Raw genomic sequence first — 13,336 nt, forward strand, 5'->3', positions numbered from 1 at the left:
AACCACTCAGACACACTGGAGAGCTCTGCAAAGCTCAGGGTCAGACTCTGCCATATATTGGGGTCCCTGTGAGAACAATGAGGGTCGTATTTCTGCCTTAACACCATCAAATGCCAGGGGAGAAGGGCAGCTGGGGCAGGATTACAAATGAACCAAGCAGTCTTTAGCTCTCTGCTTTTCCTCAGAGGTTTGTGACAGGCAGTGAGAGCTGAGCAGGGGTTATTCCCTTCCCAAAGCCCTGTTCATTCCAAATCCCACCTCACACACACATTTCTCTCTATAATACAGTGCTGTGCCACTGGTRTCACAACAAACTGCTGCTGTACATTTCTTTACACACTGTTTTTTCTTCACTGAGGCCAAATACTCAACTGCAGCTACTGCTGTGCATTGTTTTTATACTCAGCTTAAAGAAGAATCTCTCACTGGGAGTCTATCACTCCTATGAGACTGAGCTTGAAAGGAAACACCTTGGATATTTTTGAGGGTCTCTTTCAAGAGATATTAAATTAAATAATTTCTACTTGAAATACACAGCGACTTCATGTCACTGCTTTGCTGCCCATGTAAAAGTCAGCCTTCAGAACACCAGATTTATGCTACCCCTTGGCAAACAGCTGACACTGACATCAGGACAAGACATTCATGCAAAAACTCCAGAGAAAACAGTATAACACTTGTGTTTGAACAATAAGGCTCTATATTATTTCTCCTGCTTCCAAKTGCCAGATTCTGTTTACATTCATTAGACAGATTTTACTGTCCATGAAAGCAGAGGATATATATGTATGCATATATATAGTGAGTTATAATCTTATTGGGTTGATGCAAATTAAAATTTGGATTTTAAATGCATTTTATTTCAATATCCACAACACTGAATATTCAAGAAATTGTCATAAATCTCAGCATTTAAAATTTTGGATATCCAGTTATAGTTTCTGTTCATAATTCAGGGTTCCTTCTGTTCTGTGAAGTACATTTAACATGAAGCCAATTTGGTTTTTGTTTGCTTGGCCACATAAAATGAAGAAGATTGGTGTTTTTGAGAGATTAGTTCTATTCATAATTACTACTCCACTTTCTTATATGTGCAGTCTCCTAAGTGGCTTATAAACAACTGTCCCTAGGATGCCTCCTGCTGCGGTGAATTTTGTCTGTTCATATTAAATGGTGTGTTTATAATAGATCTAATAAGCAACCAAGACTTTTATAGCTGGGATCACTTATTTTTTTTTTTTTTTTAATTTTGATTTTTGGAGGAACCAACCATTCAAGATTCCTTAGAGCTATCCCAAAATACTTCTTGAAAACATGTTGTTTAATTTATGTGGACTTCAGAGTGTCTTTAAGTAATTAGATTTCTCTATCTGCATGCCTGATAAATCCTCTTGACTTGTATTTCTAAAAGGTCCATGTACACAGGAGGCTTCTGCCAAAACCTTTACAAGAAATATATATATATATATGCATATATTTTGTGGTCAGCAGAGTGGGATTTGGAAATAGGAAGGAACCAATGTCAATGTGGATCTGTGAATCCACTATGGTTTTTTTACTTCTCTTAGATTTTTTAGAGTTTATTCGAGAAAGTTTGCAAAAACACCTATGGAATTATGCATCCATTGTACTCACTTGACATTCATTGGGGTTTAGAGGATTAAGTCCATCAAGATCCATGGAAAAATCCCTCTGCAGGATTCATACAAGGCTGCTGTTCCAAAGAAATCCCAGTGGTGAACTGAATAATGTCTTGGCCAAGGGGTAAATCTCTTCAAAGTTCCACAGCAGCTCCTGCATGCCAATGGAGACTAAAACATGATATAGGGTCTGGTTTTCACTGAAGAGCAGAGACAGCTCCACAAATTTAAAAATATAATGAAATCAGCTTTTCATATACCTCGGCATACCTTTTTTTATATAGCTAGCTAATGGAAAACAATCAGGATAACAACCTGCACATTTATTAATTATACATTCCAGAGAAAAAAAATTATTTTAATACTATGCCAATTGAAACCCAGTTAGGATTTGAAATCTTAAGAGATATAATGATATACTGGAACAATCTTGATTACAGAGTTAATTAGAGAGCAAGTAGGTTTTTTTTATTAAAAATTAATAATTCATGCACCTTAATTGTCAGATAATGACAATTTTGTCTGCTATATGTATTAAAAATTATAAAATGCTTTACAGCCATGATTTCAAATATTCATTTTTCTTAAAATACATGTCAAAGGGTTGCTGTTAAAGCAGCTATCAAAAATCTAATGCAAATGAAAATACTGCTCATTTAAAACAAAACACAAACACAACCMTAATAAGTCTGAGTTGYCAAGGCTTCTACTTCTTGCYTTATCRGGGAAAGCCACAAAGAATTCTYTTGAGTCAGTGGTCAGAATAAACCWGGACCATAAGCAGTCAAGAAATTCAGAGAGGTTAGCACTCTTAATAAAGTTGAAGGCTCCAGACAGGAGCTCATGAGCTTTCCTTCAGATTTAATACTGAATATCCTTTTCTTCATGCACATGTTAATAAAATACTATTTCTGTTAGCTAAAAACCCGTTTTAAGCAGAAATGCAGTCATCATGGTAGGTAAATATGGTGTGCCCACTCTCTAACTGAATTTTTAATATTGAGATGCGCTCAGTGCTTAACCTTGATAGAAGGAAAGGTTTGTAATCTACAAATCATATCAACTTGCTTGCCCCTATTTTTGTGGTTTCAATTCCCCAAGAGAATGAATRAATTTCTAAATTTTAGCTTATCACAAAGAACACTCCTTTTTAGAGCACCCTTTCACTTTTTCTCTCGTATTTCACTTCACCTGGAAAGACAATTTTTGATAAGGGCCACTCTGTGTTCCATAGGTGGAGCTCCATATGACTCCAACACTGCCTGCTGGGTTTGCAGCACACACCAAGACAAAACCTGGGCTTTGGAAWCACCAGGGAACATCACAGCCTCTGCTGAGGGAGAATCAAATGGCAATAAAGAAGATTGCCGGTAATCCATACCCAGCAGCACCAAAACTGGGATCATGGTGTCATGTTGGACATGTTCCACCCCACACTGCCTGAAGATGATCAGCACTAGAAACACTGCAAAATCTGAATGTATCTACTGAGAAGATTTACTGGAATTTCCCATGGGAATGCCAGAGTTATCTGGGTGGGAAGGGACCTCTGAAGGTCACCCAGTCCACCCCCTGCAATGGGGGGTTTTTAACCAGATCAGCTGCCCAGAGCCCCACCCAACCTGACCTTCAGTGTTTGCAGGGATGGGGCATTCACACCTCTCTGACCATCCTGTTCCAGTGTTTTGCCATCTTCATAATTAAAAATGTGYTCCTTATATCAGGATCCAATGACAGAACAGAAAAGGCAGACAAATGGAAATTAAAAAAAAAAATCTATTTAAATATAAGGAAGTTTTACTGTTAGACAGCTCAAATAGCTCAGAAACAGCCATAGAAGAGGCTGCCCAGAGAGGCTGTGGCTTCTCTGCCACTGCCAACCCAACTGCACACAGTCATGGGCAACCTGCTTCTTTGATTCTGCTTTGAGCAGGGATTTCAACAAGATAATATCCAGGGGTCCCTGCCAAACTCAGGCCTCTTGGATTCCATGGTCCCAAGTGTTTTCCTCATCTCTGTAACTCCAGTCAGCCTTTTGGCTCTCACACATYCTYKGASCRYAAATATTTAGGGACATAGCTCAGTYAAAGTTTACAGTGTACCTTCAAAATCCCAGAATTTGCCCTGCTGTTCATACCCTACATTTTCTAAGTTACTTAATGTCTTTGTTAAAGCCAAGCAATATTGCATTTGTCACACTGCCATGCGCTGAGGAACTATTTTAAATCGCTGATGTTCACTGCAGAAAGTGCTAAGATGACTGCTTTTTCAGGACTGGAACAGAAAGGAAAAGCACACATTTGCAAGACGAAAAACATGTTAATAGAGGCCTGTTTATGACAACACACAGTATAAACTGATGATTAAACAAGCTTGCACATACGGTAAATGAAAATTATACACAAAATCAAAATTCAYGCATGTATCTGTAAAGATAAATTGAGCACTGTGCAAGTCTAGGGTTGTTTTTCCTTTCTTTTGGAAAATGTCTACTTCACTTTGAATGATAACATAATGTAACTAAAAACAGCACTAAAAGCAGTGYTGTTCTGAAAGACCAAGGAGGCAAGAACAAACTTAAAGCAGCARTCTAAAAACCATGACTAAAAGCTTCCTCTTCCCTCCCACCACTACCATTTAAATTCAGCTAGTACAAGTTGTAGTCTCACATCATCGAGCACTGTTATGCATGAATGATCTTTCCCTTGTTTTTGTTTCAATAAATACTGAACATGCTTCTGAACACTGCCCTTTGTCAGGGRCATCCAGTAGGCAAGACAGAAAATTGAAGATTTATGAAAATATTTTTTATATTGAGATCAGTAACTTCTAATGGAGACTTGAATTGTAAGTTTTCAAATTCATACTTRGTTACCATAGTTTTGGATTGTGAAAATGAAGGTGAAAACACTTAAAAGCATAAAACCCAACAGCTTGGACATGATGTATAAAGGAAAGGAGTCAAACAATGGCTTAATCTAAGTGCTTGGAAAACTTGAACACTAATGGAGGAATTGTGGGGAAGAAATGAGAGAAGTGAAGAGGAATACTTAAAAATGAGCATTTGATGACTAACAGCACAGAACCTTAGTAAATCAGACATGTTACTGCAATGGAAAAGGCCAGCATGTTCACACATGACACTTGAGATCCAAATTGGGGAAATTATCCTTGCTGAAAGTCTGGAAATGTGCTAGCGTGTGCTGCAGATGACTAAACCATGAAAATGCAGTGGAGAGAACTTCTGTGAGCAAATCCCACAACTACCAAGGCACAATACAAGGTAACAATTTACATTTCCCAGAAAACCTTTAGAAACAGAATGGATGCAGAATTAATCTGTAAATTATGGAAAAATATTRAAGATGCACACGCACATACAGGAGGCAAGAAAAAGCAATCTATGTAAAGAATGTTGTATATTTAACCAACAGAAAGGACAGAAATGCAGCTGGGATGAAAACTGCCATGGTATTGGGTAAGAGCTAATGAAACTTGGGAAAGAAAGGGGCTGGAGAGCAGAATAGGAAGAGAGAGACTTCAAGAAAAAGTTCAATAGATTCAGCAAATCCTTTGGTAACACAAGTAATGACTGGGAAAAAAAAATATACAAAGAGTGGCAGTTCCACAAAAATTACCTATCCCAATATAGAAGCTAAAAATAACTACATCAGAAGCTCCTCACCAGTGTCAAGCCAAAGCAAGAAGTATAGAGAAAGTGGAAATAGGACAATTATACTAAAAATATAGGAGGAGTGTGTAAAAGAAAATTAGAAATGTCAAAGTGTAAGATGGAAAGAAGCCAGCACAGAATTCAAAGAGAACACAAAATCATTKGAGATGTTAGGAGTCAGAGATTATGTGGCAGTCTAGTACTGAGTGGAGAAGGAAAACTATCACAATGCCAGAGCAATGTTGAATGATATCCTGGCTTTAAAATGTTAGCTGCAAGCAGGTGGGTAGAACAATTAATAGCAGAGAAAAGAGCAATATCTCAGTTTGGAATAAAGAAAAACAGATGAAAACMATTCAGCTACTCATACTGACTGATGAACTCACTGAACTAGCTGCAACAAATCAGGCATATTAAAGCTCATTAGGTACCTGTGAGGAACTGGCAACCCAAAAATGTAATTTGCAGTATCTTTCATTAAAAGGGAATATGGGAACCATAAACCACAGCTTTGGAAGCATACCTGAATTAATTAAACTTCCCTTCACCCCCAAACTGATCACAAAYAACAAGAAATCTGAAAAATAATATGGTTATGCCCTACAGCTGGTATGGATTGTTCCAGGACAAATCACATCAAACTAATTTTCTAATTTTCTTCTCTGACAGGGCAACAGGTCATTTCAATGAGGAAATTGTGCATATCAATTATCAAAATATCCAACTGTGTGTATCAATTTTTGTAGAGCTTTTGACACAACATATTCTAGTTTGTGGGAAGTACAATCATCAGAAAAGTAATGAAGAATATGCACAAAGACATTTGGGATAATGAAATTGATGGAATTATTGATTGTGGTTTAGTGTGAAATGGTAAAAGTTACTCACCAATGTTACAGAGACCGATTCCTAGATCTGCTCTATTCAATATTTTCATTATTAACCTAAATAAARGAACAGAGAATACATTTATTAAATATGCACCYCCCACCAAAATAAGAAAGACCCCAYTGGGGGAGGGGTTTAGAATTCACAGAGGTCTTGACAAGCTGGACAAACAAATCTGACATAAAATTGGTAAAGATTAAAAACAGACTTAAATGTCTTCATAAGTGAAGCACGAGGTAGGAATATCAAACCATTACAAACATATAATTCAATTGATGTCATATATGTGCCCATTTAGWAAGTATATATAACATAAAAACACACAAACCACAGTGCATATGCATAGAAACAGACACACACACTAAATAATGTGAAAAATCCTTGTCACAATGGTTCTGCAGTCACTGTGGGCAAGGCTTCAGCAAGAATGGTATTGCCTCTGAGAAACAAATGAAGCTGTCAACTGTGCTTTAGCAAAGACATGGACAAACKGAGGTAGATAATCAGAGATTTAGGAAGCATAACAAAAGAAAGAGCAAAAGAGCAGGGAATGCTTTGATACTTACAGTAGATAAGTGAAAGACTAAAGGGCTTAAACKACACTAAAACATTGGTTTAGACACTGAGAAAAAACTCTGGTAGTAATGAAGAAACAGTGAAATTAATTGCCTGGGGTAGCCATGGCATATTTATCACTGGAGGATTTTATAAACAATTATATAAACATTTGTCAGCAAGKACACAGCTGTAATTTATTCTGCTTTGAGGGTCTCCCAGGTTTCTTTTTCCAAGATTCTGCCATCCAGAATAGTCATTAATTTAACAGATAAGGTACTCACACACAAAAAAAAGTGTTTTGGTATCAAGTTTCTGCTCTTACCTAGAAAATAAATATTTAACAAGAGCTTTGGCCCCTGATTCGCATGCTGATCATCTGTATCTGACACAGATGCTCCAACTCCTGAATTACCATTGCACTGGGAATCTCAGGTGATCTCATTTSTTTATCTACAGGAAATTTCTGCACCTAAAAGACTTCACAACAGACTGATAGGAATTTTGTGCACATTCTTGTAGTTAACAAACTGTTCCGCAGTAAAAACTATTTGGGCTGTGATTCTTTCCCACCTGAATTTATGCAGCTTCCTGCATTCATGTGAATCTCTTGGGATGGGCAAACATCTCAGTTGGTATGTCCAGAGTTGAGCCAATTTTCTTGGACTTAACACTCTAACTCTTGATAGAGCTACACACTATGGACAGATCCCCAAATTCAAAAACTGCTTACCTACACTCCCCTGCAAAACTAAGAGCGTCATAGTCTGACCTTTAACATTTTTAGCTTCCATTTCAGCTCTCATCCAACAGAGATGATAGCTTGACACCTTAAAGTTATTTTATGCATATTCYGATTGTATTAACTATTTTTAGCTGCTTTTTTAACTGAAGTGTGTGAGTAAGCACATTTTGCCAAACTGCAAAGTTCAGCAATGCTTTTAAAGGCATAAGCTCCTTTGAGGTTTAATGCAGTCTTTTTCCAAGTAGTATGATTTCAATCCAAACYCCAAAATATCATCAGTTCACTTTGTGTTCTCAAAGCAACAAAGCAGATAAAAAAACAAAATAACCCTAACCCCAAACCCCTCGTTACTTCAAACTTGACAAGSCTCCTGTATTATTAATGTGATGTAAAATTTTTTCCCTGATCACCATATTTCGAGCATACCTAGCAATGACATTCCACCCTCGAGCTAAGAGCACGTGGCTTGGAATGAAAATGGTTTAGAGGCTCCCATGATTTCAATTTCTCTGGGAATGACAGCACTGCAAGCCATGAGTGTTTGCTGTGTGCAGCCCAGAGACACACAGGCACTCGTGKCAGTGCCAGGTCTGGGGCAATATGGGAACATCAAGTATCAATCCACCAAAAATCATATATCAGAAAATTTTACTATAGTAATTCAACATGAAATCATCCAGTGAATACAGAGAAAATTTGACTAATTCATTAAAACGAATTTTTTTAAAGAGTTTAGACAGATTCAAATATGAAAACAAACATAATCTTATCTGGAGGTTCTGTGTTYGGCAATCTAAGCCAGAAAATCAATGGGAGTCTTGCAAGAATGGTTCTGCAGTTCGATCAGCCCWGAGATGATCCTTTAAATATAACTAAAACAAAGGACAATCTTCCTTGAAAATATTAAAGTACAATTGCTTTCTTCTGTAGAACTATAAACATTGTCTCGATATTAAAAGATGATATTTTCATATTTCATATTGTGATGAAAACAATTGTAGAAACTTGAGGCAGTTTTCAAAGTAACTCCTTACTGATTAATSTTACAAATATGCAATAATCTCRGCATGCTGTAAATAGCTACAGCCARCAGAAAGAATKCTATTTTACAAYACATATAACTCAAAGTAACATCTTAATTAATTTGKTATCTCTTTTCACCATATATATGATCAGAATTTTAAATTATATGCTTTGTGTTTTTATCTAACATTTGGTAACGGTAAATCATATAATATAGAAAATGTAGAATTTATACAGGCAGGCAACACAAAGACAATTAGAAACACCCTAGTTTGATTTCACACAGCGTAATTTTGCCTCCCTAGGCAGTGATTACATTTAGTGGTTTCATTAGCTTCAGTYCTAAGAGTTGATTATGATTCTTTAGATTATTCTTTTTTAAATAAATTTCCCTTAAGCAGAAATACTTTTCTATTACTCTTGCACGTCTCTGGGTTTTTAAACGTTTTATTCTTCCCTAGTTACACTATTTTTTTACCTCCAAAACTATTTTTGCTGCCACAGTTCAGTGCTTTGGCTGAGCAGTGACATGAACTGTGCCCTGTGACCAGGACAGCAGCCACGGGGCAGGTGCCACAGCAGCACTGAGACACAAAAAATGTTCTCCAAGTTCTGCTAATGCCCGTGCCCATCTTCCCCATGGAAATACGGTGAAATGTCCTAACTGCAGCCTGTCTCTGCTCAGCCATGCTCTGTCCCTGCACACAGAGCCACAGCAGGCTGGCAGCTCGCTGCCCATCCCAGGGAGGCAGCATTGGACACAATAATTCCTCACTGCTTTTCTGGCCCAGGGGAGCAGGATTGTATTTCCAATAAAAATGCCATTCCAACAGTATTTGAAGTTATAAATAAAAAATTCTGAGTATATCCCACCACATTAGCACAAAGAGAAAGGCTTCATTTGCTGTAATGACACACCTCTGATGAGCACTTTAACATCTCACGGCTGTGAATTCCTCTACATGAATTTAAAAGGGCAGCACTTCAAGCAGAAGTGTGCAGAAAACCCTTCAATTTGTGTTACTGTCTGCAAAAATACTGCTTTAGGAAAACTCTTCATCTTCCTGGATATCCTTTATGGCATTATTCTTTAATTATCTCAGATGTAAACATTAGAGAAAGGACTAATTAATTAGAAAGCTTTTTGTGCTAGACACCTGATGTCTAGAAAAATTAATATTTGCTCTTTAGAGGGTCTGGGAACTGATGAAAGAAATAATTTGAATTAGCTGCAGATAGTTCACATTAGTGGATAATTAATTTTCTTCATATTTTGTCCTAGATTTCATTAGGCAACAGTTGTAAACATGTCTGTGGTGGTGAAAGAATGTCAGAATTCAGTTTAGATTATGACTGCTCAGGAAAAAAAGAATGCAACGGCAAGCATAATCATCAAGCAAAACCAGAAAGAAGAAATTTATTGAGAATTCAAAACATTATTTTGTAGCTGTTTAAAACATTTCTATTGGAAATTAAGGGAATATGACCCTCATCTCTGAAGGGAATCTAAGACTTAAGGGACTTCTAAATAGCAAAGGCAATATTCTGGTAATTTAACCTGATAGTTACGATAATGAAATAACAGGAGTAATAWTCTTAAAACACAGGATAACTTACATTTTCTTTATTTATGTGTTTATATTTTCAGTTTTTAATGTAACAATTTACAATACCAAGACATTTCTGTACTTGAGGRKTTTTTTTACATTTTCTGTGCAGRSAGTAAAATTTTGTGTAATAAAAATTACATCATACAGCATAGAATATTTGTAATAAACACGGTTCATTTTCAACCTGAGGAAGGGCACTGTGAGAAAATAGTTTTGATTGTGACAAAAACTGAAAATGGGGGTGCCAGGACATATCTTGTGGGAAAAATGTGATTAACATGTATCCTACTCAGGAATGAATTCAGTGATAGCTGGGATAGAGCACCACTGAAAATTCAGATTTCATTCCAAATTGTCTGGCCGCTGACACAATATCAGCAGTGCCTGCCCTCATTTAGTTCCTATCCTCAGAAACAACCTTAATGTGTGAATGAGACAGATGAAAGTTGCTCTGTGCCAGTTTGTTCAGCTGATCCTCTTGTGTGGAGATGGGGATTTTAAAGGACAAAGGAGGAGCTCTATTGCTGCTCACACCACTGAGGAGGTAGAACATGAAGTGGTAAAGCATTTACTGATCCATCGTGGTATAAAACTAAGTGCTGTAAAATTTTCTTGGGATAAATGCAAAGGATTTGCTTCACCTGAGCTCAGAGAAAGCAATTAAAGTCACTGGGGTATACTTAGGCTTATATTCAAAGATTTTCTGGCTCAAAGCCTCCAGATCATTTTTATGGATGCCTTGGGCCTCCGTATCTTCAAGAAGTGTTTTTTAGAGATTACCTTGTCACACACCAGCCACCAAACAAACTTGATTGCCACTGTTTTTAAATGCCTGATAAGATTCAGTATGGTATTGGCTAGATTCAATTTCAGATCTGGAATTCTGCTCCTTTCACAGGTTTGAAAGAACTGTGTTCAAAAAGTTTCAGACATCTACTACACAAGAAAAGCCCCAAAGTTGTGAAACAGAACTTGCTTAAAAGCAGCTGATTTGTTCACAATTGCGTGAGAAAAGCAGACTTTTTAAGAATAAAAAAAAAAAAAAAAAAAAAAAAAAAAAAAAAAAAAAAAAAAAAAAAAGACTACTTATCCAAAGAAAGATAAGCAAGAAGATTTACTCTGAAAGAAGATTATTCTTATGAACTTGAAGGACAGGGGAAGTTGTGCAGATTCCTGCAGATAGATGGAAATTATTTCAAAAGAACAACAATATCTTCTWGAAGGAACATTCTGCCGACACTGGAACAGCAAGTGGAGCTTTCTRTGCCTACACAACATCTGTCCCAGGCACTGAAATAACCACATTGAAAACAACAGAATGCATCTGCCCTCAGAAATAAAATCCAAACCAAACTATTTACAATATTGTCTTCCTTATCTAATCAAACTCAAATTAAAAAAATGTGATTTCACCTTAATTGAGCTTCATTTCACTGTTGTTTCAGTAAAATTGTGCAGGCCTTAGATTTTAATGAAATAAACCACTCACCAGCTGTTCCCAGTGACACTTCAGTTTTCTCAGTATAACCTATTAAAAAAAGAAAAAAAGGATAGAATTGGTAATTAGGGTACTTTATTGGAAACCAATTTTAGTGAAAATGGAGATACTTTTAAAATGCCAACATAGTTTATTATGCCAAGTAAGGMTGGGAATTAGTAACATGATTCTACTTTCAATGAAATTTGGTCTAAGACTTCCACAGCCYGTATTAAGTCAGGTTTAAGGCACAGGAGAAAGACAGAAGGTGGACTAAGCCAGAAGATTAAATCAGAAATAAATTGTCAAATTAAATCAGAAATAAATGCACTGTGCAATGAGAAACTGGGCTGCAAAGCCACACTATTGTTGTGAGCCATTTCAAGCTGGTCATGGGGACATTAAATCTCTCCATGAAAAATTTTCTGGTACATCTCTTGGAACTTGCACAAATCTCCCCCAACTTCAGCCAGTCATAGCACGCCAGCAAAAAGGAGAAATTTCTCAATTTCTGTTCTTGTTTTAATGATGCTTCTGTGATTTAAACCTGATTTAAATTGGTTTCCTTTTTCTTGAGCAGAACCTTAGAAAAGGCAGCACAAATTCATTTGTGTGGAAGATCACATTCTTCAGAATTAAATGAATCCTCTTATTTAAATGTCTTGCAAATATTTAAGGAAAATGTATTGCTGTCTTTTGGGGGAGGGGACAGAAAATGTGTTGATTGCAAATGTGTTTTCCACTCTGCAGTTCATTTTTCAATTCCTCCTGCAGACTGCAGTTTCTGCCTAATTGGGTTCAAGATAATTGACAACAACTAGACAAGATTTAAAGGGTAAGCCTCTAACAGGTACAGAGCCACAATTACAAAGATTTATACATATACATATATATGTATATATAAAATGAAAACRATTTTATTTATCTCTATATGCAAAACTTTTAAAGTGATTTCAATCTTAAAAGGGACATTTGGCCTGGAAAAACAAAACATTCAAATGGTCAACATTCTTGATCTCATTTTTCATAAAGTTTTCACATCAAAATAAGTATGTTTGGATTAAATATACTTTGCTTGTTTTCTTTTAATTCTTAACCAGCTGTGCATTTGTCACAGCTGACTTTAACATTAGTTATCTGTCCTTTTTTAATCACAGTACGTTCATTTGGCACATGGGTCATTATTACTTGAGACATCTTTTCAGTTTCCAGTATATTTTGTTCACATCATCCCATGCAATGCCAATTATTTTTATGGCTTTGCCTCTGYATCAGTACAGATTTCTGACATATATTGACTTTCATTGGTGTAAGAAGTTCATTTTTACTAAGGGATGAAGATTTTTCGTGATAATTTGAATTCTTCATCCATCATTCTTTGGTAGGCCATAACCATTTTGTCTCCTTCATGATACCATTTCATTTTTCTCTCTTGATAAGCATTGGTGTTGAGATCCAAATGAAAGTGAAAATCCCACGTAGTTAATTCCAGTGAGTTACTTATGATTAAATTCTGGACTTCATCATAAGCAATGAGAAAATGAACTGCATTTCAGCTGGGACTCACAGACAAATCCAAAGGAAGGAATTAGGTACTGAAATATTACTCAGTTTTATAAGGAGATCTCTCTTGTCACCACTGTATGTTGTTATTCTCTGTACCCTGAGCCTTGCCCAGATCACACTCAGATGATTTCAAAGATTTGCAGAGATTTCAGTCAGTCA

The 13,336-nt window shown here is 36.5% G+C and overlaps 1 long non-coding RNA gene across 2 annotated transcripts in view; it reads right to left on the reverse strand.

Annotated features, from left to right (window-relative positions):
- The window catches only part of LOC130579424 (uncharacterized), a 146,660-nt gene that overhangs the window by 94,244 nt on the left and 39,080 nt on the right, over positions 1-13,336 (reverse strand). For both annotated transcript variants that reach the window (XR_008965997.1, XR_008965996.1), the window contains exons 5-6: positions 11,624-11,662; positions 6,202-6,257 (exon numbers count right to left, since the gene is read on the reverse strand). This is a non-coding gene — a long non-coding RNA (uncharacterized LOC130579424). The remainder of the gene's footprint in view (positions 1-6,201; positions 6,258-11,623; positions 11,663-13,336) is intronic.

This window comes from Malurus melanocephalus, unplaced genomic scaffold, assembly GCF_030028575.1.
Source record: "Malurus melanocephalus ecotype Western Australia unplaced genomic scaffold, MMel_1.1 scaffold_273, whole genome shotgun sequence".
NCBI classification, from domain to species: domain Eukaryota; kingdom Metazoa; phylum Chordata; class Aves; order Passeriformes; family Maluridae; genus Malurus; species Malurus melanocephalus.